We start from the raw sequence: 25654 nt of genomic DNA, 5'->3' as shown, positions 1-25654 counted from the left end.
AACACCCTTTAGATGTGGTGCTGTTACAGAACACCCTTTAGATGTGGTGCATTACAGAACACCCTTTAGATGTGGTGCTGTAACACATTACAGAACACCCTTTAGATGTGGCCTGTAACACATTACAGAACACCCTTTAGATGTGGTGCTGTATCACATTACAGAACACCCTTTAGATGTGGTGCTGTAACACATTACAGAACACCCTTTAGATGTGGTGCTGTATCACACATTACAGAACACCCTTTAGATGTGGTGCTGTATCACATTACAGAACACCCTTTAGATGTGGTGCTGTATCACATTACAGAACACCCTTTAGATGTGGTGCTGTATCACATTACAGAACACCCTTTAGATGTGGTGCTGTAACACATTACAGAACACCCTTTAGATGTGGTGCTGTAACACATTACAGAACACCCTTTAGATGTGGTGCTGTATCACATTACAGAACACCCTTTAGATGTGGTGCTGTATCACATTACAGAACACCCTTTAGATGTGGTGCTGTAACACATTACAGAACACCCTTTAGATGTGGTGCTGTAACACATTACAGAACACCCTTTAGATGTGGTGCTGTATCACATTACAGAACACCCTTTAGATGTGGTGCTGTATCACATTACAGAACACCCTTTAGATGTGGTGCTGTATCACATTACAGAACACCCTTTAGATGTGGTGCTGTAACACATTACAGAACACCCTTTAGATGTGGTGCTGTAACACATTACAGAACACCCTTTAGATGTGGTGCTGTAACACATTACAGAACACCCTTTAGATGTGGTGCTGTAACACATTACAGAACACCCTTTAGATGTGGTGCTGTAACACATTACAGAACACCCTTTAGATGTGGTGCTGTAACACATTACAGAACACCCTTTAGATGTGGTGCTGCTGAACACCCTTTATGTGGTGCATCACATTACAGAACACCCTTTAGATGTGGTGCTGTATCACATTACAGAACATTACAGAACACCCTTTAGATGTGGTGCTGTAACACATTACAGAACACCCTTTAGATGTGGTGCTGTAACACATTACAGAACACCCTTTAGATGTGGTGCTGTATCACATTACAGAACACCCTTTAGATGTGGTGCTGTAACACATTACAGAACACCCTTTAGATGTGGTGCTGTAACACATTACAGAACACCCTTTAGATGTGGTGCTTTAGATGTGGTGCTGTAACACATTACAGAACACCCTTTAGATGTGGTGCTGCATGGCCTGTATCACATTACAGAACACCCTTTAGATGTGGTGCTGTAACACATTACAGAACACCCTTTAGATGTGGTGCTGTATCACATTACAGAACACCCTTTAGATGTGGTGCTGTAACACATTACAGAACACCCTTTAGATGTGGTGCTGTAACACATTACAGAACACCCTTTAGATGTGGTGCTGTAACACATTACAGAACACCCTTTAGATGTGGTGCTGTATCACATTACAGAACACCCTTTAGATGTGGTGCTGTATCACATTACAGAACACCCTTTAGATGTGGTGCTGTATCACATTACAGAACACCCTTTAGATGTGGTGCTGTAACACATTACAGAACACCCTTTAGATGTGGTGCTGCACATTACAGAACACCCTTTAGATGTGGTGCTGTATCACATTACAGAACACCCTTTAGATGTGGTGCTGTAACACATTACAGAACACCCTTTAGATGTGGTGCTGTAACACATTACAGAACACCCTTTAGATGTGGTGCTGTATCACATTACAGAACACCCTTTAGATGTGGTGCTGTATCACATTACAGAACACCCTTTAGATGTGGTGCTGTAACACATTACAGAACACCCTTTAGATGTGGTGCTGTATCACATTACAGAACACCCTTTAGATGTGGTGCTGTAACACATTACAGAACACCCTTTAGATGTGGTGCTGTAACACATTACAGAACACCCTTTAGATGTGGTGCTGTATGTGGTGCTGTACACATTACAGAACACCCTTTAGATGTGGTGCTGTAACACATTACAGAACACCCTTTAGATGTGGTGCTGTATCACATTACAGAACACCCTTTAGATGTGGTGCTGTAACATTACAGAACACCCTTTAGATGTGGTGCTGTATCACATTACAGAACACCCTTTAGATGTGGTGCTGCATGGCCTGTAACACATTACAGAACACCCTTTAGATGTGGTGCTGTATCACATTACAGAACACCCTTTAGATGTGGTGCTGTAACACATTACAGAACACCCTTTAGATGTGGTGCTGTATCACATTACAGAACACCCTTTAGATGTGGTGCTGTATCACATTACAGAACACCCTTTAGATGTGGTGCTGTATCACATTACAGAACACCCTTTAGATGTGGTGCTGTAACACATTACAGAACACCCTTTAGATGTGGTGCTGTAACACATTACAGAACACCCTTTAGATGTGGTGCTGTAACACATTACAGAACACCCTTTAGATGTGGTGCTGTAACACATTACAGAACACCCTTTAGATGTGGTGCTGTATCACATTACAGAACACCCTTTAGATGTGGTGCTGTAACACATTACAGAACACCCTTTAGATGTGGTGCTGTATCACATTACAGAACACCCTTTAGATGTGGTGCTGTAACACATTACAGAACACCCTTTAGATGTGGCCTGTAACACATTACAGAACACCCTTTAGATGTGGTGCTGTAACACATTACAGAACACCCTTTAGATGTGGTGCTGTATCACATTACAGAACACCCTTTAGATGTGGTGCTGTAACATTACAGAACACCCTTTAGATGTGGTGCTGTATCACATTACAGAACACCCTTTAGATGTGCTGTGCTGTAACACATTACAGAACACCCTTTAGATGTGGTGCTGTATCACATTACAGAACACCCTTTAGATGTGGTGCTGCATGGCCTGTAACACATTACAGAACACCCTTTAGATGTGGTGCTGTATTACAGAACACATTACAGAACACCCTTTAGATGTGGTGCTGTATCACATTACAGAACACCCTTTAGATGTGGTGCTGTATCACATTACAGAACACCCTTTAGATGTGGTGCTGTAACACATTACAGAACACCCTTTAGATGTGGTGCTGTAACACATTACAGAACACCCTTTAGATGTGGTGCTGTAACACATTACAGAACACCCTTTAGATGTGGCCTGTAACACATTACAGAACACCCTTTAGATGTGGCTGTATCACATTACAGAACACCCTTTAGATGTGGTGCTGTAACATTACAGAACACCCTTTAGATGTGGTGCTGTATCACATTACAGAACACCCTTTAGATGTGGTGCTGTATCACATTACAGAACACCCTTTAGATGTGGTGCTGTAACACATTACAGAACACCCTTTAGATGTGGTGCTGTATCACATTACAGAACACCCTTTAGATGTGGTGCTGTAACACATTACAGAACACCCTTTAGATGTGGTGCTGTAACACATTACAGAACACCCTTTAGATGTGGTGCTGTAACACATTACAGAACACCCTTTAGATGTGGTGCTGTATCACATTACAGAACACCCTTTAGATGTGGTGCTGCATGGCCTGTAACACATTACAGAACACCCTTTAGATGTGGTGCTGTATCACATTACAGAACACCCTTTAGATGTGGTGCTGTAACACATTACAGAACACCCTTTAGATGTGGTGCTGTATCACATTACAGAACACCCTTTAGATGTGGTGCTGTAACACATTACAGAACACCCTTTAGATGTGGTGCTGTAACACATTACAGAACACCCTTTAGATGTGGTGCTGTAACACATTACAGAACACCCTTTAGATGTGGTGCTGTATCACATTACAGAACACCCTTTAGATGTGGTGCTGTATCACATTACAGAACACCCTTTAGATGTGGTGCTGTATCACATTACAGAACACCCTTTAGATGTGGTGCTGTAACACATTACAGAACACCCTTTAGATGTGGTGCTGTAACACATTACAGAACACCCTTTAGATGTGGTGCTGTAACACATTACAGAACACCCTTTAGATGTGGTGCTGTAACACATTACAGAACACCCTTTAGATGTGGTGCTGTATCACATTACAGAACACCCTTTAGATGTGGTGCTGTATCACATTACAGAACACCCTTTAGATGTGGTGCTGTAACACATTACAGAACACCCTTTAGATGTGGTGCTGTAACACATTACAGAACACCCTTTAGATGTGGTGCTGTATGTAACACATTACAGAACACCCTTTAGATGTGGTGCTGTAACACATTACAGAACACCCTTTAGATGTGGTGCTGTAACACATTACAGAACACCCTTTAGATGTGGTGCTGTATCACATTACAGAACACCCTTTAGATGTGGTGCTGTAACACATTACAGAACACCCTTTAGATGTGGTGCTGTATCACATTACAGAACACCCTTTAGATGTGGTGCTGTATCACATTACAGAACACCCTTTAGATGTGGTGCTGTATCACATTACACCCTTTAGATGTGGTGCTGCACCACATTACAGAACACCCTTTAGATTGGTGCTGTATCAGAACACCCTTTAGATGTGGTGCTGTATCACATTACAGAACACCCTTTAGATGTGGTGCTGTATCACATTACAGAACACCCTTTAGATGTGGTGCTGTAACACATTACAGAACACCCTTTAGATGTGGTGCTGTAACACATTACAGAACACCCTTTAGATGTGGTGCTGTAACACATTACAGAACACCCTTTAGATGTGGTGCTGTATCACATTACAGAACACCCTTTAGATGTGGTGCTGCATGGCCTGAACACCCTTTAGATGTGGTGCTGCATGGCATGTAACACATTACAGAACACCCTTTAGATGTGGTGCTGTAACACATTACAGAACACCCTTTAGATGTGGCCTGTAACACATTACAGAACACCCTTTAGATGTGGTGCTGTATCACATTACAGAACACCCTTTAGATGTGGTGCTGTAACACATTACAGAACACCCTTTAGATGTGGTGCTGTATCACATTACAGAACACCCTTTAGATGTGGTGCTGTAACACATTACAGAACACCCTTTAGATGTGGTGCTGCATGCTGTAACACATTACAGAACACCCTTTAGATGTGGTGCTGTAACACATTACAGAACACCCTTTAGATGTGGTGCTGTAAAACATTACAGAACACCCTTTAGATGTGGTGCTGTATCACATTACAGAACACCCTTTAGATGTGGTGCTGTAACACATTACAGAACACCCTTTAGATGTGGTGCTGTATCACATTACAGAACACCCTTTAGATGTGGTGCTGTATCACATTACAGAACACCCTTTAGATGTGGTGCTGTATCACATTACAGAACACCCTTTAGATGTGGTGCTGTATCACATTACAGAACACCCTTTAGATGTGGTGCTGTATCACATTACAGAACACCCTTTAGATGTGGTGCTGCTGTAACAACACATTACAGAACACCCTTTAGATGTGGTGCTGTATCACATTACAGAACACCCTTTAGATGTGGTGCTGTAACACATTACAGAACACCCTTTAGATGTGGTGCTGTAACACATTACAGAACACCCTTTAGATGTGGTGCACACATTACAGAACACCCTTTAGATGTGGTGCTGCATGGCCTGTAACACATTACAGAACACCCTTTAGATGTGGTGCTGTATCACATTACAGAACACCCTTTAGATGTGGTGCTGTATCACATTACAGAACACCCTTTAGATGTGGTGCTGTAACACATTACAGAACACCCTTTAGATGTGGTGCTGTATCACATTACAGAACACCCTTTAGATGTGGTGCTGTAACACATTACAGAACACCCTTTAGATGTGGTGCTGTATCACATTACAGAACACCCTTTAGATGTGGTGCTGTATCACATTACAGAACACCCTTTAGATGTGGTGCTGTATCACATTACAGAACACCCTTTAGATGTGGTGCTGTATCACATTACAGAACACCCTTTAGATGTGGTGCTGTAACACATTACAGAACACCCTTTAGATGTGGTGCTGTAACACATTACAGAACACCCTTTAGATGTGGTGCTGTAACACATTACAGAACACCCTTTAGATGTGGTGCTGTATCACATTACAGAACACCCTTTAGATGTGGTGCTGTAACACATTACAGAACACCCTTTAGATGTGGTGCTGGCCTGTAACACATTACAGAACACCCTTTAGATGTGGTGCTGTATCACATTACAGAACACCCTTTAGATGTGGTGCTGTATCACATTACAGAACACCCTTTAGATGTGGTGCTGTAACACATTACAGAACACCCTTTAGATGTGGTGCTGTATCACATTACAGAACACCCTTTAGATGTGGTGCTGTATCACATTACAGAACACCCTTTAGATGTGGTGCTGTAACACATTACAGAACACCCTTTAGATGTGGTGCTGTATCACATTACAGAACACCCTTTAGATGTGGTGCTGTATCACATTACAGAACACCCTTTAGATGTGGTGCTGTAACACATTACAGAACACCCTTTAGATGTGGTGCTGTATCACATTACAGAACACCCTTTAGATGTGGTGCTGTAACACATTACAGAACACCCTTTAGATGTGGTGCTGTAACACATTACAGAACACCCTTTAGATGTGGTGCTGTATCACATTACAGAACACCCTTTAGATGTGGTGCTGTAACACATTACAGAACACCCTTTAGATGTGGTGCTGTGGCCTGTAACACATTTAGATGTGGTGCTGTATCACATTACAGAACACCCTTTAGATGTGGTGCTGTAACACATTACAGAACACCCTTTAGATGTGGTGCTGTATCACATTACAGAACACCCTTTAGATGTGGTGCTGCATGAACACCCTTTAGATGTGGTGCTGTATCACATTACAGAACACCCTTTAGATGTGGTGCTGTAACACATTACAGAACACCCTTTAGATGTGGTGCTGTATCACATTACAGAACACCCTTTAGATGTGGTGCTGTATCACATTACAGAACACCCTTTAGATGTGGTGCTGTATCACATTATATAAGCATCATGATCACTAGTGTGCTGGAGTTTCCTTCCAATAACAACACTGGTTCTGTGTGGCTGAGGTGGTAGAGCATGGCGCTTGCAATGCCAGGGCTGTGGGTTCGATTCCCGCTGGGCCAGCCAGGCTAAAACGTATGCAGCCATGACTGAGTCGCTTTGGATTTTTGTTTTTAAGTGTCTGCTAAATGACCTCGATTATTGTTAAAGATGGAGAATAATGGAGGCTTTTAAAATAAATCACAAAGATGAGTTTGATAGAAGTCAGCAAGCCACACACTGGTCATAGCAGCAACACCTACAAGTGGAGAAACATTAATTCCATGACCAGGAAATGTATAAAAATGTTTTTAAATTAATACGTTTTTAACCTGGAAGTCGAAGATGCGTTTGCCGAACTGAACCCTCTGTCTGGTGTAGGGAACGGCCTGGTCAGAAGCAACCCTGAGCCAGCCCCAGCATCTGAGCGGCGTATCCCAATCCTGCCTTTAGATGTGGTGCGTTCAGCATGCCGATGGCGTACTTGTATCCGTGTGGTGCTGTATCCGATCTGACCCAAGATGTTCTTCCCAGGAACCTTCAACCAAAACCAGAATCACTTTTATTCGCAAGTACATTTCAACGTAGCCAGAATTTGACTTGGTGAAATGTTGGTGCCAACAACAGACAAAATATTAGGCTCCGTCCTCCGACACCCTTTAGAAAATAACTCTTGGGTCGACCAAGTGTCCTCAGTTCTTTCGACCAATCCATTGGTTGAATCACATTTTTAAATGTGTATTTTTCATTCATATATAGACACACCCTATGTGTTTTAATCAAATCAACTATATGCACTGAGCTTGTCTGATGCTTTTAAGCGCACTGTTTGATTAAATAATTAAAGACACAAAATTATTCAAGAGGGTGTTTGACGGCACTAACATTGCTAACAATTAACAATGCTATTATGTACATAGCAACGGTAACCAATATGCTGGTTACCTTTGCTATGATACATATGCTAACATTACATGCTGGTTACCTTTGATGTGTACATAGCTGTAACCAACATGCTGGTTAACAATGCTATTATGTACATAGCAACGGTAACCAACATGCTGGTTAACAATGCTATTATGTACATAGCAACATTAAGAACATGCTGGTTACCGTTGCTATTATGTACATAGCAACGTGGTGTAAGGAAAGAGGGCATATTCAACGGTTCGAACCGCGGACAGCATTACATCTACACCCAACGTGGTGGGAGAAAGAGCCGTCGTTATAAAATAATATTTATGTATTTATTAGCGTTGCACCGTTGTTCTTACATAATATAACCCAGATATAAACTTCAGTAGCACGTCTAACAGTGATGGACTACGACATCCCCACGGCCTCCGCAACGGATTGGTCCACTCGGACAGACGCAAATCACACGGGTGTCTTGTATGCCAATGAAAATAATGTAATAGTCTGTTCGACTGAAGAAATCTCTGGTCGACCCAACAGCCTATGGACCAATCAATGGACCAGTCGACTAAATGGGCTCAGCCCGACAAAATATATAGACAGAATCTAAAATACGGATACACTAAAACTGGCCACTTCCAGAGAGTACAGACACATTTCATATACGCAGCTAGAAGGTCATTATTATACACACATTACATTACCATTCAATCAACATGCTTCTGATCTGATGGACAGGTTGATGCATTTCAGATTCAGCTTTTCATTGTTGGTTGTTGTTACATTTAGACATGTTATATTTATGAAGGTTGAAGAGTGTGTGCCTTGATGTTGTCCAGGTTGAAGAGCCTACCAACCTTGATGTTGTGGAGGTATATGAAGAGGATCATGATCCAGGTTGAAGAGTCTACCTACCTTGATGTTGTCCAGGTTGAAGAGTCTACCTACCTTGATGTTATCCAGGTTGAAGAGCCTACCAACCTTGATGTTGTCCAGGTTGAAGAGCCTACCAACCTTGATGTTGTCCAGGTTGAAGAGCCTACCTACCTTGATGTTGTCCAGGTTGAAGAGCCTACCTACCTTGATGTTATCCAGGTTGAAGAGCCTACCTACCTTGATGTTATCCAGGTTGAAGAGGACGGGTTGAAGAGTCTACCTACCTTGATGTTGTCCAGGTTGAAGAGCCTACCTACCTTGATGTTATCCAGGTTGAAGATCAACTACCTTGATGTTATCCAGGTTAAAGAGCCTACCTACCTTGATGTTATCCAGGTTGAAGAGGACGGTTGAAGAGTCTACCTACCTTGATGTTATCAGGTTAAAATAGCCTTACCTTGATGTTATCCAGGTTGAATTGAAGAGCCTACCTACCTTGATGTTATCCAGGTTGAAAGGACGGGTTGAAGAGTCTACCTACCTTGATGTTATCCAGGTTAAAGAGCCTACCTACATTGATGTTATCCAGGTTGAGAGGACAACGGAAGAGCCTACAAAACTACCTTGATGTTGAAAGAGCCTACCTACCTTGATGTTATCCAGGTTGAGAGGACAGGTTAAGAGCCAGATATAAACCTATCCAGGTTGACAGCTGATTAAGACATCCCTTGATGTTGTCCAGGTAAGAGCCTACATGTTGGTCCAGGTTGAAGAAGAGCAGGTTAAAGAGCCACCTACCTTGATGTTATCCAGGTTGAAGGACAGCTTGAAGAGCCTACCTACCTGATGTTCTATCCAGGTTGAAGAGCCTACCTACCTTGATGTTATCCAGGTTAAGAGCCTACCTACCTTGATGTTATCCAGGTTGAGAGGACCGGTTACAGCCTAATATACCTTGATGTTATCCAGGTTGAAGAGCCTACCTACCTTGATGTTATCCATGTTGAATGGACAGGTTGAGCAGGACAGCTTTTCAGTGTACCTACCTTGATGTTATCCAGGTTGAGAGGACAGGTTGAAGAGCCTACCTACCTTGATGTTATCCAGGTTGAAGAGAATCGCTCTACAGGTTGAAGAGCCTACATTGAAGAGCCTACCTACCTTGATGTTATCCAGGTTGAAGAGTTGATACCTTTAGATGTTATCCAGGTTGAATGTGTGTCAGGTTGAAGAGCCTACCTACCTTGATGTTATCCAGGTTGAGAGTCTACCTACCTTGATGTTGTCACAGGTTGAAGAGCCTACCTACCTTGATGTTATCCAGGTTGAGAGGACAGGTTGAAGAGCCTACCTACCTTGATGTTATCCAGGTTGAAGACAGGTTGTTTGAAGAGCCTACCTACCTTGATGTTATCCAGGTTGAAGACAGGTTGAAGAGCCTACCTACCTTGATGTTATCCAGGTTGAGAGGACAGCTTGAAGAGCCTACCTACCTTGATGTTATCCAGGTTGAGAGGACAGGTTGAAGAGCCTACCTACCTTGATGTTATCCAGGTTGAAGGACAGAAGAGTCTACCTACCTTGATGTTATCCAGGTTGAGAGGACAGGTTGAAGCCTACCTACCTTGATGTTATCCAGGTTGAGAGGACAGGTTGAAGAGCCTACCTACCTTGATGTTATCCAGGTTGAGAACACAGGTTGAAGAGCCTACCTACCTTGATGTTATCCAGGTTGAAGGTTGAGCCTACCTACCTTGATGTTATCCAGGTTGAGAGGACAGGTTGAAGAGCCTACCTACCTTGATGTTATCCAGGTTGAGAGGACAGGTTGAAGAGCCTACCTACCTTGATGTTATCCAGGTTGAGCAGGTTGAAGAGCCTACCTACCTTGATGTTATCCAGGTTGAGAGGACAGGTTGAAGAGCCTACCTACCTTGATGTTATCCAGGTTGAGAGGACAGGTTGAAGAGCCTACCTACCTTGAAGAGCCTATGTTTGAAGAGCCTCCACCTTGATGTTATCCAGGTTGAGGACAGGTTGAAGAGCCTACCTACCTTGATGTTATCCAGGTTGAGACCTACCTTGATGTTATCAGGTTGAAGAGCCTACCTACCTTGATGTTATCCAGGTTGAAGAGCCTACCTACCTTGATGTTATCCAGGTTGAGAGACAGGTTGAAGAGCCTACCTACCTTGATGTTATCCAGGTTGAAGAAGGTTGAAGAGCCTACCTACCTTGATGTTATCCAGGTTGAGAGGACAGGTTGAAGAGCCTACCTACCTTGATGTTATCCAGGTTGAGAGGACAGGTTGAAGAGCCTACCTACCTTGATGTTATCCAGGTTGAAGGACAGGTTGAAGAGCCTACTACCTACCTTGATGTTATCCAGGTTGAGAGGACCAGGTTGAAGAGAAGAGCCTACCTACCTTGATGTTATCCAGGTTGAGAGCCTACAGGTCATCCAGGTTGAAGAGCCTACCTACCTTGATGTTATCCAGGTTGAGAGGACAGGTTGAAGAGCCTACCTACCTTGATGTTATCCAGGTTGAGAGGACAGGTTGAAGAGCCTACCTACCTTGATGTTATCCAGGTTGAGAGGACAGGTTGAAGAAGCTCTCAGTTATCCAGGTTGAGAGGACAAGTTTGTTCTCCTTCTTGCCGATCTGAAGCCCCTCTGCGTCTCTGTCCACGATGAAGCAGGTGATACCTCTGTGACCCTGTCAACAAAAGAGGCAGATACTGTCATTTACTGCTTGATACAAAATCAAACTATTGGGCACATACACAGGTTCCAACAGCGTGGAAACCAGGAAGGAGCTGTTTCCTAGGAGCTACCACTCAACAGGACATCAAACACTAAGGGGAAACTCATCTACAGCCTGGAGACAAACACTAAGGAGAAACTCCTCTACAGTCTGAAGACAAGACAAACACTAAGGAGAAACTCCTCTACAGCCTGGAGACAAGACAAACACTAAGGAGAAACTCCTCTACAGTCTGAAGACAAACACTAAGGAGAAACTCCTCTACAGTCTGAAGACAAGACAAACACTAAGGAGAAACTCCTCTACAGTCTGAAGACAAACACTAAAGAGAAACTCCTCTACAGTCTGAAGACAAACACTAAGGAGAAACTCCTCTACAGTCTGAAGACAAGACAAACACTAAGGAGAAACTCCTCTACAGTCTGAAGACAAACACTAAGGAGAAACTCCTCTACAGTCTGAAGACAAACACTAAGGAGAAACTCCTCTACAGCCTGAAGACAAACACTAAGGAGAAACTCCTCTACAGCCTGAAGACAAGACAAACACTAAGGAGAAACTCCTCTACAGTCTGAAGACAAACACTAAGGAGAAACTCCTCTACAGCCTGAAGACAAACACTAAGGAGAAACTCCTCTACAGTCTGAAGACAAGACAAACACTAAGGAGAAACTCCTCTACAGTCTGAAGACAAGACAAACACTAAGGAGAAACTCCTCTACAGTCTGAAGACAAGACAAACACTAAGGAGAAACTCCTCTACAGTCTGAAGACAAACACTAAGGAGAAACTCCTCTACAGTCTGAAGACAAACACTAAGGAGAAACTCCTCTACAGTCTGAGACAAACACTAAGGAGAAACTCCTCCACAGTCTGGAGACAAACACTAAGGAGAAACTCCTCTACAGTCTGAAGACAAGACAAACACTAAGGAGAAACTCCTCTACAGTCTGAAGACAAGACAAACACTAAGGAGAAACTCCTCTACAGCCTGAAGACAAGACAAACACTAAGGAGAAACTCCTCTACAGTCTGAAGACAAACACTAAGGAGAAACTCCTCTACAGTCTGAAGACAAGACAAACACTAAGGAGAAACTCCTCTACAGCCTGAAGACAAGACAAACACTAAGGAGAAACTCCTCTACAGTCTGAAGACAAACACTAAGGAGAAACTCCTCTACAGTCTGAAGACAAGACAAACACTAAGGAGAAACTCCTCTACAGTCTGAAGACAAACACTAAGGAGAAACTCCTCTACAGTCTGGAGACAAACACTAAGGAGAAACTCCTCTACAGTCTGAAGACAAACACTAAGGAGAAACTCCTCTACAGTCTGGAGACAAACACTAAGGAGAAACTCCTCCACAGTCTGGAGACAAGACAAACACTAAGGAGAAACTCCTCTACAGTCTGGAGACAAACACTAAGGAGAAACTCCTCTACAGTCTGAAGACAAACACTAAGGAGAAACTCCTCTACAGTCTGAAGACAAACACTAAGGAGAAACTCCTCCACAGTCTGAAGACAAACACTAAGGAGAAACTCCTCTACAGCCTGAAGACAAGACAAACACTAAGGAGAAACTCCTCTACAGTTTGGAGACAAACACTAAGGAGAAACTCCTCTACAGTCTGAAGACAAACACTAAGGAGAAACTCCTCTACAGCCTGAAGACAAGACAAACACTAAGGAGAAACTCCTCTACAGTCTGAAGACAAACACTAAGGAGAAACTCCTCTACTGTCTGAAGACAAACACTAAGGAGAAACTCCTCTACAGTCTGAAGACAAGACAAACACTAAGGAGAAACTCCTCTACAGTCTGAAGACAAACACTAAGGAGAAACTCCTCTACAGTCTGAAGACAAACACTAAGGAGAAACTCCTCCACAGTCTGAAGACAAGACAAACACTAAGGAGAAACTCCTCTACAGTCTGAAGACAAACACTAAGGAGAAACTCCTCTACAGTCTGAAGACAAGACAAACACTAAGGAGAAACTCCTCTACAGTCTGAAGACAAACACTAAGGAGAAACTCCTCTACAGTCTGAAGACAAGACAAACACTAAGGAGAAACTCCTCCACAGCCTGAAGACAAACAAACACTAAGGAGAAACTCCTCTACAGTCTGGAGACAAACACTAAGGAGAAACTCCTCTACAGTCTGAAGACAAACAAACACTAAGGAGAAACTCCTCTACAGTCTGAAGACAAACACTAAGGAGAAACTCCTCCACAGTCTGAAGACAAGACAAACACTAAGGAGAAACTCCTCCACAGTCTGAAGACAAACACTAAGGAGAAACTCCTCTACAGTCTGAAGACAAACACTAAGGAGAAACTCCTCCACAGTCTGAAGACAAACACTAAGGAGAAACTCCTCCACAGTCTGAAGACAAACACTAAGGAGAAACTCCTCCACAGCCTGAAGACAAGACAAACACTAAGGAGAAACTCCTCCACAGCCTGAAGACAAACACTAAGGAGAAACTCCTCTACAGTCTGAAGACAAACACTAAGGAGAAACTCCTCTACAGTCTGAAGACAAACACACTAAGGAGAAACTCCTCCACAGTCTGAAGACAAACAAACACTAAGGAGAAACTCCTCTACAGTCTGAAGACAAACACTAAGGAGAAACTCCTCTACTGTCTGAAGACAAACACTAAGGAGAAACTCCTCCACAGTCTGAAGACAAACACTAAGGAGAAACTCCTCTACAGTCTGAAGACAAACACTAAGGAGAAACTCCTCTACAGTCTGAAGACAAGACAAACACTAAGGAGAAACTCCTCTACAGCCTGAAGACAAGACAAACACTAAGGAGAAACTCCTCTACAGCCTGAAGACAAACACTAAGGAGAAACTCCTCTACAGCCTGAAGACAAACACTAAGGAGAAACTCCTCTACAGTCTGAAGACAAGACAAACACTAAGGAGAAACTCCTCTACAGTCTGAAGACAAACACTAAGGAGAAACTCCTCTACAGCCTGAAGACAAGACAAACACTAAGGAGAAACTCCTCTACAGTCTGAAGACAAACACTAAGGAGAAACTCCTCTACAGTCTGAAGACAAGACAAACACTAAGGAGAAACTCCTCTACAGCCTGAAGACAAACACTAAGGAGAAACTCCTCTACAGTCTGAAGACAAACACTAAGGAGAAACTCCTCTACAGTCTGAAGACAAGACAAACACTAAGGAGAAACTCCTCTACAGTCTGAAGACAAGACAAACACTAAGGAGAAACTCCTCTACAGTCTGAAGACAAACACTAAGGAGAAACTCCTCTACAGTCTGAAGACAAACAAACACTAAGGAGAAACTCCTCTACAGCCTGAAGACAAACAAACACTAAGGAGAAACTCCTCCACAGTCTGAAGACAAGACAAACACTAAGGAGAAACTCCTCTACAGTCTGAAGACAAACACTAAGGAGAAACTCCTCTACAGTCTGAAGACAAGACAAACACTAAGGAGAAACTCCTCTACAGTCTGAAGACAAGACAAACACTAAGGAGAAACTCCTCTACAGTCTGAAGACAAACACTAAGGAGAAACTCCTCTACAGCCTGAAGACAAGACAAACACTAAGGAGAAACTCCTCTACAGTCTGAAGACAAACACTAAGGAGAAACTCCTCTACAGTCTGAAGACAAACACTAAGGAGAAACTCCTCTACAGCCTGGAGACAAGACAAACACTAAGGAGAAACTCCTCTACAGTCTGAAGACAAGACAAACACTAAGGAGAAACTCCTCTACAGTCTGAAGACAAGACAAACACTACCATAACTCGTACAGGTTGGAAGGATAACTAAGTTACCTGACCATGAGGCGGAAATCAAGGATATGTTCCTTAGACATGAAACGGAAGAAGACAAAACTGTCCAAAACAGTGAAACGGAGTTACTATCTGAACTTGTCCAATAATAAAATGACGTTTTCCTTTTCCGTTGCACAGCGTTTTAAAATGTTATGCTTCGGTGTGCCCCGAATGAACTAGACCCTGTTGTTGGGTGACAGCGTGGGTTTGTTTGGTGACTGCGTGGGTTTGTTTGGTGACTGCGTGGGTTGGTGACTGCGTGGGTTGGGTTGGTGACAGCGTGGGTTTGTTTGGTGACTGCGTGGGTTGGTGACTGCGTGGGTTGGGTTGGTGACTGCCTGGGTTGGGTTGGTGACTGCCTGGGTTGGGTTGGTGACTGCCTGGGTTGGGTTGGTGACTGCGTGGGGTTGTTTGGTGACTTTGGTGACTGCGTGGGTTGGTGACTGCGTGGGTTGGTGACTGCGTGGGTTGGTGACTGCGTGGGTTTGTTTGGTGACTGCGTGGGTTGGTGACTGCGTGGGTTGGGTTGGTGACTGCGTGGGTTGGTGACTGCGTGGGGTTGAACTCACAGCAGACGGGTCCACGTTGGCCATCACCAGAAACACCCCGGCTTGCTCTGCGTTGCTGATCCACATCTTGGAACCGTTGATGATGTAATAGTCCCCGTGTTTGTCAGCACGCGTCTTCAGAGAGAAGGCATCGCTCCCAGAAACTCTGCTTCTGACAGGCAGAAACTACCAACCTACAGGACAGGACAACAAGGTATCACTGCATGGACAGGTCTGGAACTACCAACCTACAGGACAGGACAACAAGGTATCATTACATGGACAGGTCTGGAACTATCAACCTACAGGACAGGACAACAAGGTATCATTACATGGACAGGCAGAAACTACCAACCTACAGTACAGGACAACAAGGTATCACTGCATGGACAGGCAGAAACTACCAACCTACAGGACAGGACAACACTGCATGGACATCTGGAACTACATACAACAAGGTATCACAGGTCTACCAACCTACAGGACAGGACAACAAGGTATCATTACATGGACAGGCAGAAACTACCAACCTACAGTACAGGACAACAAGGTATCAGCATCATTACATGGACAGGTCTGGGACTACAGTACAGGACAACAAGGTATCAGCATCATTACATGGACAGGTCTGGAACTACCAACCTACAGTACAGGACAACAAGGTATCATTACATGGACAGGTCTGGAACTATCAACCTACAGTACAGGACAACAAGGTATCAGCATCATTACATGGACAGGTCTGGAACTACAGGACAACAAGGTATCAGCATCATTACATGGACAGGTCTGGAACTACCAACCTACAGTACAGGACAACAAGGTATCAGCATCATTACATGGACAGGAACTGGAACTACAGTACAGGACAACAAGGTATCAGCATCATTACATGGACAGGTCTGGAACTACAGTACAGGACAACAAGGTATCAGCATCATTACATGGACAGGTCTGGAACTACAGTACAGGACAACAAGGTATCAGCATGTCTGTCTGACAGCCGGCTGAGATACATGGACAGCTGGAACTACCAACCTACAGTTCAACAAGGTATCAGCATCATTACATGGACAGGAACTACCAACTGCAGTACAGGACAACAAGGTCCCCAGGAACTTGGTGAACATTACATGGACAGGTCTGGAACTACCAACCTATAGTACAGGACAACAAGGTATCAGCATCATTACATGGACAGGTCTGGAACTACCAACCTACAGTACAGGACAACAAGGTATCATTACATAGACAGGTCTGGAACTACCAACCTACAGGACAACAAGTTATCAGCATCATTACATGGACAGGTCTGGAACTACCAACCTACAGTACAGGACAACAAGGTATCAGCATCATTACATGGACAGGTCTGGAACTACCAACCTACAGTACAGGACAACAAGGTATCAGCATCATTACATGGACCTCAGTACAGAACAACAAGGATACCCATACATGGACCAGGATGGAACCTACAGTAAGAAACAAGGTATCAGCATCTTTACATGGACAGGTCTGGAACTACAGTACAGGACAACAAGGTATCAGCTCTGGACAGGTCTGAACTATGCCCAAGGTATCAGCATCATTACATGGAAGTGACAATGGTATCAACAATTACATCTGACTACAGTAAGGACAACAAGGTGGGCAATAAATGGACAGGTACAACTACAAGGACAACAAGGTATCAGGGTGGTCTACAGTTCAACAAGGGCAAGATTCAAGATCAAGATCCTGTTGTGTCTCAACCAATCGCAGGCACAATCTAAAAACCCCAGCTGTAAAATATGGTCCAAGATACAACACGAAGAAGAAGAAGAAACAGCTGTAAAATATGGTCCAAGATACAACACGAAGAAGAAACAGAGTGAAGAATGAAGCAGGTTTTCCTCAAAGACTTTACCTGTACTTAGCTCTATTCAGTTTATTTTTGTTTTTATCCTGAAAAACTCCCCAGTACTTAACAATTGCAAGCATACCCATAACATGATGCATTAAAAAATCCCAATTGAATCCATTTTAAATTCAGGCTGTAACAACAACACAATGTGTTTAACAAGGGATATTTTCTGAAGTGTCCTGTTTGTCTGTTAAATGTCTTGTGAACCAGTAGTCCTTTGGACATAATCAAGAGACGTTAGCAGTGTCAAAGCTTTATTTAAACTTACTAGTACAGTGTCCTTTTAAAACACAAGGCAAAACACATCCTTTTGGACAAAACAAAAACACACTGTCCTTAAATCTTCTCACTACCCGAACAACATAGATACACACTGTCAAAACACATAGATACACTACCTTTGGACAAAACACATAGGCCACATTTTTCCTTTCGGACAACCCGGAATAAAATCGGTGTCACGCCTCCTGTTTAATCACTCACCATGTCTGTTGACAGCCGGCTGAGATAGCCTTTTCTGGGCTGCGGTCCCCAGCTTGGTGAACAGCGTGTGTGAGGGTGTTCTGGATGTCACACAGCACGGCGGTGTCCACTTTGGCCAGCTCCTCAATGACCAGGATGGAGGAGAAGAACGGGAGCCGGTGTCCATACTCTGGACAATCAGCTGGGAAGTGACAATGGAACATCTGACAAGTTAATGGGGAATACTCAGGTACATACAACAGGGTGGTGTTCAGGACATACAGGTCCTTTTGGACGGTGTCCTTTTGGACAACAGTGTCCTTTTTGACAAGGCAGTGTCCTTTTGGACAACAGGGCAGTGTCCTTTTGGACAACAGGGCAGTGTCCTTTTTGACAACAAGGCAGTGTCCTTTTTGACAAGGCAGTGTCCTTTTGGACAACAGGGCAGTGTCCTTTTTGACAACAGGGCAGTGTCCTTTTTGACAACAGGGCGGTGTTCAGGACATACTTTAACGTGTCCTTTTTGACAACAGGGCGGTGTCCTTTTTGACAACAGGCAGTGTCCTTTTTGACAACAGGCAGTGTCCTTTTTGACAACAGGGCAGTGTCCTTTTTGGACAACAGGGCAGTGTCCTTTGGACAACAGGGCAACAGTGTCCTTTTTGACAACAGGGCAGTGTCCTTTTTGACAACAGTGTGGTGTCCTTTTTGACAACAGGGCGGTGTCCTTTTTGACAACAGGGCGGTGTCCTTTTTGACAACAGGGCGGTGTCCTTTTTGACAACAGGGCAGTGTCCTTTTGGACAACAGGGCGGTGTCCTTTTGTCCTTTTTGACAACAGGGCGGTGTCCTTTTTGACAACAGGGCAGGTGTCCTTTTTGACAACAAGGCAGTGTCCTTTTTGACAACAAGGCAGTGTCCTTTTTGACAACAGGGCAGGCAACAGGGCAGTGTCCTTTTGGACAACAAGGCAGTGTCCTTTTTGACATCAAGGCAGTGTCTAATGAACATGGCGGAGGTAGGTTAGGTCTATTCCACGGTAACGGAATTATGCTGGGACTTCCAAATATTACTAAACAAAAAAAACATTTATTTAAAAAGTTTAACAAACCAACTCCATGCACAAGGACTAATTTGAACAATTCCCCATTTGACAAAAATACATTCACTGGAAGAACTGCGCCGATGAAAAGTTTGGTAACAGAATTTCGGTAAAATCTCCCTCAGTTTCTTATGTGAGAACGCTTTACAAAAACTCTAAAAATACACTGAGTGTACAAAACATTAGGAACACCATCCTAATATTAAGTTGCACCCCCTTTTGCCCTCAGAACAGACTTAATTGTCAGGAAATAGATTCCACAAGGTGTCGAAAGCGTTCCACAGGGATGCTGGCCCATGTTGACTCTAATGCTTCCCACAGTTGTGTCAAGTTGGCTGGATGTCCTTTGGGTGGTGGACCATTCTTGATACACACAGGAAACTGTTGAGTGTGGAAAAAACCCAGCAGCGTTGCAGTTCTTGACACCAACCGGTGCGCCTGGCACCTACTACCACACCCTGTTCAAAGGCACTTCAATTTTAGTCTTGCACATTACATTCACCCTCTGAATGTCACACATACACAATCCATGTCTCAAGGCTCTAAAATCCTTCTTTAACCCGTCTCCTCCTCTTCATCTACACTGATTGAAGTGGATTTAACAGGTGACATCAATAAGCGATCATATCTTTCACCTGGATTCACCTGATTCGTCTGTCATTGAACATTTTGTCCACTCAGTGTCTTGAGAATTAAGATTCCAAGATGTCTGCTGATATCCCATTCTTTCTGCAGACATGACACCTCGACTCCCCCAAAAATATTTTGGTTATTGAACTACACAAAGTTGATTTCCATCAGGTAACAGAATTACGGTAACGGAATTAAATCATGGGTCCCTGATCAGTATTCTACAGAAATGCATAATTATGGATATGAATATAATTATCTTCATGGTGATGTATCCTGGGTTATATCCTGCTTTACATATTTGGGTATTATTCTACACACTGGCTAATATTCTAATGAGCTCCGCCCCCAAATAAGACCAGATTTGGTTGGTCCGGACCAGACCAAATCTGAACCAATCATAGACATCTATGTTTCACATCACAGTGCAGCAGAGTATAGTTCAGTACAGTAGATATGTTCAGTGCAGTACACTACACTGTGCTCTACTCTACTGTGATGTCCAAACTTCTATGACCGGATCAAATCAGAACCAATTATAGACGTCTCTGTCCGGGCCAAATGAACGCCGCTCCGGACCAAAACAATCTACATCTGTGGACGTTTGAAATCAAGGACAGGGCGGACTGACACCATTTCAGTGGGTGAGGATGCTGGTTACATCAAAGAGGGTAGGTGTCAGTATGAGCTGGGAGAGGTGACAAACTGGGGGGGGGGGGGGGCAGTCCAGGCCTATGAGTTGAATATAACAGTCAGTGGAAGGGGGACAGTAGCAGGTACCTCAACTATGGTTTGCGACTACTATGATTTGCCATTGTAGCCAATTCAATTGCAGTAATTCTGTTACTTTTTTTTTTTTGTAATTCCGTTACCGATTTGGTAACGGAATTACACGTTTTTAAACAATTAATCATTCATGAACAAAATGTATATTAGCATAAACACCAACTACCTTTACTTGTTATTTCTGTAAACATTCATTATCCCCATGAAGAGAGAATTGAAAATATCTTAAAACACACAGTAGGGTCCGAAATGATTGACACCCTTGATAAAGAGGAGCTTAAATGACTGTATAAAATAATTCATTCAAACACTGAGCTGTATGCTAAAAAATAAATAAGCGTCAATTATATTATTTTCTACTAATTGAAAATGCAATTTTGTTTAACTAGCCATAGTTTATTACTATTTTGTATTTTATTTTTAAAGGTAGGGGTCAAAATTACCTCACCTTGAGAGGATAACTGCACTTAGCTTTAAATTTTACCCCCACTTCACGTTGGTTCTAAATGGGTCCTTTTTACATGGAAATGACCCTATGAGCTTCACGTTGGTTCTAAATGAGTCCTTTTACATGGAAATGCCCATATGAGCTTCACGTTGGTTCTAAATGGGTCCTTTTACATGGAAATGCCCCTATGAGCTTCACGTTGGTTCTAAATGGGTCCTTTTACATGGAAATGCCCCTATGAGCTTCACGTTGGTTCTAAATGGGTCCTTTTACATGGAAATGCCCCTATGAGCTTCACGTTGGTTCTAAATGGGTCCTTTTACATGGAAATGCCCCTATGAGCTTCACGTTGGTTCTAAATGGGTCCTTTTACATGGAAATGCCCCTATGAGCTTCACGTTCACGTTCTAAATGGGTCCTTTTACATGGAAATGCCCCTATGAGCTTCACGTTGGTTCTAAATGGGTCCTTTTACATGGAAATGCCCCTATGAGCTTCACGTTGGTTCTAAATGGGTCCTTTTACATGGAAATGCCCCTATGAGCTTCACGTTGGTTCTAAATGGGTCCTTTTACATGGAAATGCCCTATGAGCTTCACGTTGGTTCTAAATGGGTCCTTTTACATGGAAATGCCCCTATGAGCTTCACGTTGGTTCTAAATGGGTCCTTTTCCATGGAAATGCCCCTATGAGCTTCACGTTGGTTCTAAATGGGTCTTTTTACATGGAAATGCCCCTATGAGCTTCACGTTGGTTCTAAAATGGGTCCTTTTACATGGAAATGCCACCTATGAGCTTCACGTTGGTTCTAAAATGGGTCCTTTTACATGGAAATGCCCTGAGCCTAATGACCATAGGATGTAAAGAAGAGGAACACATACCCCCTGTTCAAAGAGTGACTTTATCACTTCCGGGTCCATGAGAGAGTTTTCGTCCATCTTCGACACAAACGGGGCAAGACGCTCCTGTGCAAACTTTTTCACTGTTCAAATGTGGGACATTAAAATGAAATGCAATGTGACTTGATTAATTGAACTTACATAAAACCAAATTCATGACAAATTAGACCAATCCATAGCATGATCCAGTCTGTTTATTAAATCGTATTGGTTGGTTTTAGTGCTAGCTATATATAATCACACAAAGTCAAAAGTTTGGACACACCTACTCATTCCAGGGTTTTTCTTTATTTGAACTATTTTCTACATTGTAGAATAATAGTGAAGACATCAAAACTATGAAATAACAAAATCTATTTAATATTCTTCAAAGTAGCCACCCTTTGCCTTGATGACAGCTTTGCACACTCTTGGCATTCTCTCAACCAGCTTGATGAGGTAGTCACCTGGAATGCATTTCAATTAACAGGTGTGCCTTGTTAAAAGTTCATTTTGTGGAATTTCTTTCCTTGTTAATAAGTTTGGGCCAATCAGTTGTATTGTGACAAGGTAGGGGTGATATACAGAAGATATCCCTATTTGGTAAAGACCAAGTCCATATTATGGCAAGAACAACTCAAATAAGCAAAGAGAAACAACAGTCCATTATTACTTTAAGACAGGAAGGTCAGTCAATCTGGAATATTTCAAGAACTTTGAAAATTTCTTCAAGTGCAGTCGCAAAAACCATCAAGTGCTGTGATGAAACTGGCTCTCATGAGGACCGCCACAGAAAAGGACGACCCAGAGTTACCTCTGCTGCAGAGGATAAGTTCATTAGAGTTACCAGCCTCAGATTGCAGCCCAAATAAATGCTTCAGAATTCAAGTAACAGACACATCTCAACATCAACTATTCAGAGGAGACTGCGTGAATCAGGCCTTCATGGTTGAATTGCTGCAAAAAATCCACTAAAAGACATCAGTAAGAAGAGACTTGCTTGGGCCAAGAAACACGAGCAATGGACATTAGACTGGTGGAAATCTGTCCTTTTGGTCTGTAGAGTGCAAACTTGAGATTTTTGGTTCTAACCACTGTCTTTTTGAAACGCAGAGTAGGTGAACGGATTATCTCAGCACGTGTGGTTCTCACCATGAAGCATGGAGGAGGTGTTATGGTGTGGGGTGCTTTGCTGGTGACACGGTCTGTGATTTATTTAGAATTCTTGGCAGTCTTAGCCAGCATGGCTACCACAGCATTCTGCATTGATATGCCATCCCATCTGGTCTGGGCTTAGTGGGACTATCATTTGTTTTTCAACAGGACATTGACCCAACACACCTCTAGGCGGCGTAAGAGCTATTTGACCATCAGATGACCTGGCCTCCACAATCACCCAACCTCAACTCAACTCAATTGAGATGGTTTGGGATGAGTTGGACCACAGAGTGAAGGAAAAGCAGCCAACAAGAAGTCAGCATTGGTGGGAACTCCTTCAAGACTGTTGGAAAAGCATTCCTCATGAAGCTGGTTGAGAGAATGCCATGAGTGTGAAAAGCTGTCAAGGCAAAGGGTGGATACTTAAGAATGTAAAATAGTTTGATTTGTTTAACACTTTTTTGGTTACTACATGATTCCATGTGTTATTTCATAGTTTTGATGTCTTCACTATTATTCTGCAATGTAGAAAATAGTAAAAAAAAAAAAAAAACTTGAATGAGTAGGTCAACTTTTGACTTGTATTGTATATCTATATATCTATATCTATATCTATATCTATATATATCTCTGCCTACTGTATATATATATATATATATATATATATATATCCGGCATGCTCCAACTCACCAGCATCCCTCATCATCCCCTCCTCCTCAGAATATGTCTGTAGTGGAGGGTAGGTGACCCCCAGAGCAGCAGCCTGCTCTGCAGACATGTCTGGTTGGGTGGATCTGTTCCGCAGCCCATGTTGGCACACACTCCATGGTCGGGACACCTGCCTACCAACCTGAAATAACACAGTTACATTTTTGCTGATGGATTACACGATACAACTTGAGTGCCTAGGCAAAAAGTTGCCACTCTACTCAATCCACAAACGTGATTTGCCCGGCTATCCAAACTCCTTGTTCGGGCAGCCATCCATTTGATTAAATCCATTTTAATTCAATCCCTTTTTGACAGCACCCCCTTTGATTTGTACCAAACCTTTCACACATATTTGCCCGTCGTAGAAGTGCTCAGAAAGTGACTTTTTGGACATGAGTGCCAAAACATTCAAGAGAAGTGTGACCTGTTTTGCATACCCCACCAGACCATGAGACATCCATGTCTTCATCACCAGAAAAAAATACACAGTTGAGTTTGTTTTCATAAAAGCTTAAAAACAGGGTTGTCTATTCAAAAAAAAAGACAATTTTTTAATATTTATTTTTAATTTTTATTTAACCTTAAATATAAATAATCTACAAAAGCATTAACTCATTTTTTTAAGTAGCATTTCCATTCCCCCCCCCCATTTTAGTACATTTATCCGGCAAAACATTATACCCACCCTGTAGTCAAGAGCATGTTGTGTCAACCGATGGTGGGCACAAGTAGGGCTACAATATATGCGAATTTGGAGAGTGAACAAAAAAAATCGTAGTTTATACGGTTTTAGATCATTGACGTTAAAAGGTTAACAAAATGTAATTTTTATTAAAAAATATTTTTTTTAAAGAAATTATAAAATAGTTTGACAACCCTGTTTTTAAGCTTTTATGATATCAAACTCAACCGTTTATTTGTTTCCAGGTAGTGAAGACACGGATGTCTCATGGTAAAGTGGGGTATGCAAGAATAGGTCAACTTTGAGCACCTTTAGCTCTTGGAATGTTTTGGCACTCAGGTTTTTAAAAAATCACTTTCTGAGCACTTCTAAAATGTTAAATAGTGAACGTAGCTAGCGACAATAGAGCAGTGGAACAATTCAGTTTGAGTCGTCAGGCAACAAACATATATCCATACTCCAAATGAGTGAATATGAGAGTGGTGGCTATATAGGACAAGATAAAAAGCAGTGACACAGGCAGGACATTTCTTCATGAGTAACTTGTGGTGTAACTGACGGAGGCGGTAACTAACTAGCTAACGTTATGTTATTTTTATTATCATGCAGCTAACGAGCCAACGCATTGTGTGATAGCAGGTTATGCAATGGGGTAATTTAAAGTCACTAAAAAACTAAGTAAGTGTTTTTTAATGAAGTATGACTACACATGAACAACATATCCTAAAAACAACAATATGAACGAAGAAACCGCTTTTGCATTACTTATTCGTCTCACCTTTGAGAAGCACCTGATCAAGGGCGAAGCCATGTTTTCTCTTGTTTACATCTGAGTGTGTTCACTTTCCTATTGACCG

General features: G+C 42.6%; 1 pseudogene; it reads right to left on the bottom strand.

Annotated features, from left to right (window-relative positions):
• Positions 1 to 25653, bottom strand: part of LOC135511812 (short/branched chain specific acyl-CoA dehydrogenase, mitochondrial-like) — a 31501-nt pseudogene extending 5848 nt beyond the window's left edge.
• Position 25654: the final 1 nt, after the last annotated feature.

Source organism: Oncorhynchus masou, chromosome 24, assembly GCF_036934945.1.
Source record: "Oncorhynchus masou masou isolate Uvic2021 chromosome 24, UVic_Omas_1.1, whole genome shotgun sequence".
Lineage (NCBI taxonomy): Eukaryota > Metazoa > Chordata > Actinopteri > Salmoniformes > Salmonidae > Oncorhynchus > Oncorhynchus masou.
The sequence above is the reverse complement of the archived record's forward strand: the minus strand, read 5'-3'. Positions and strand labels throughout refer to the sequence as shown.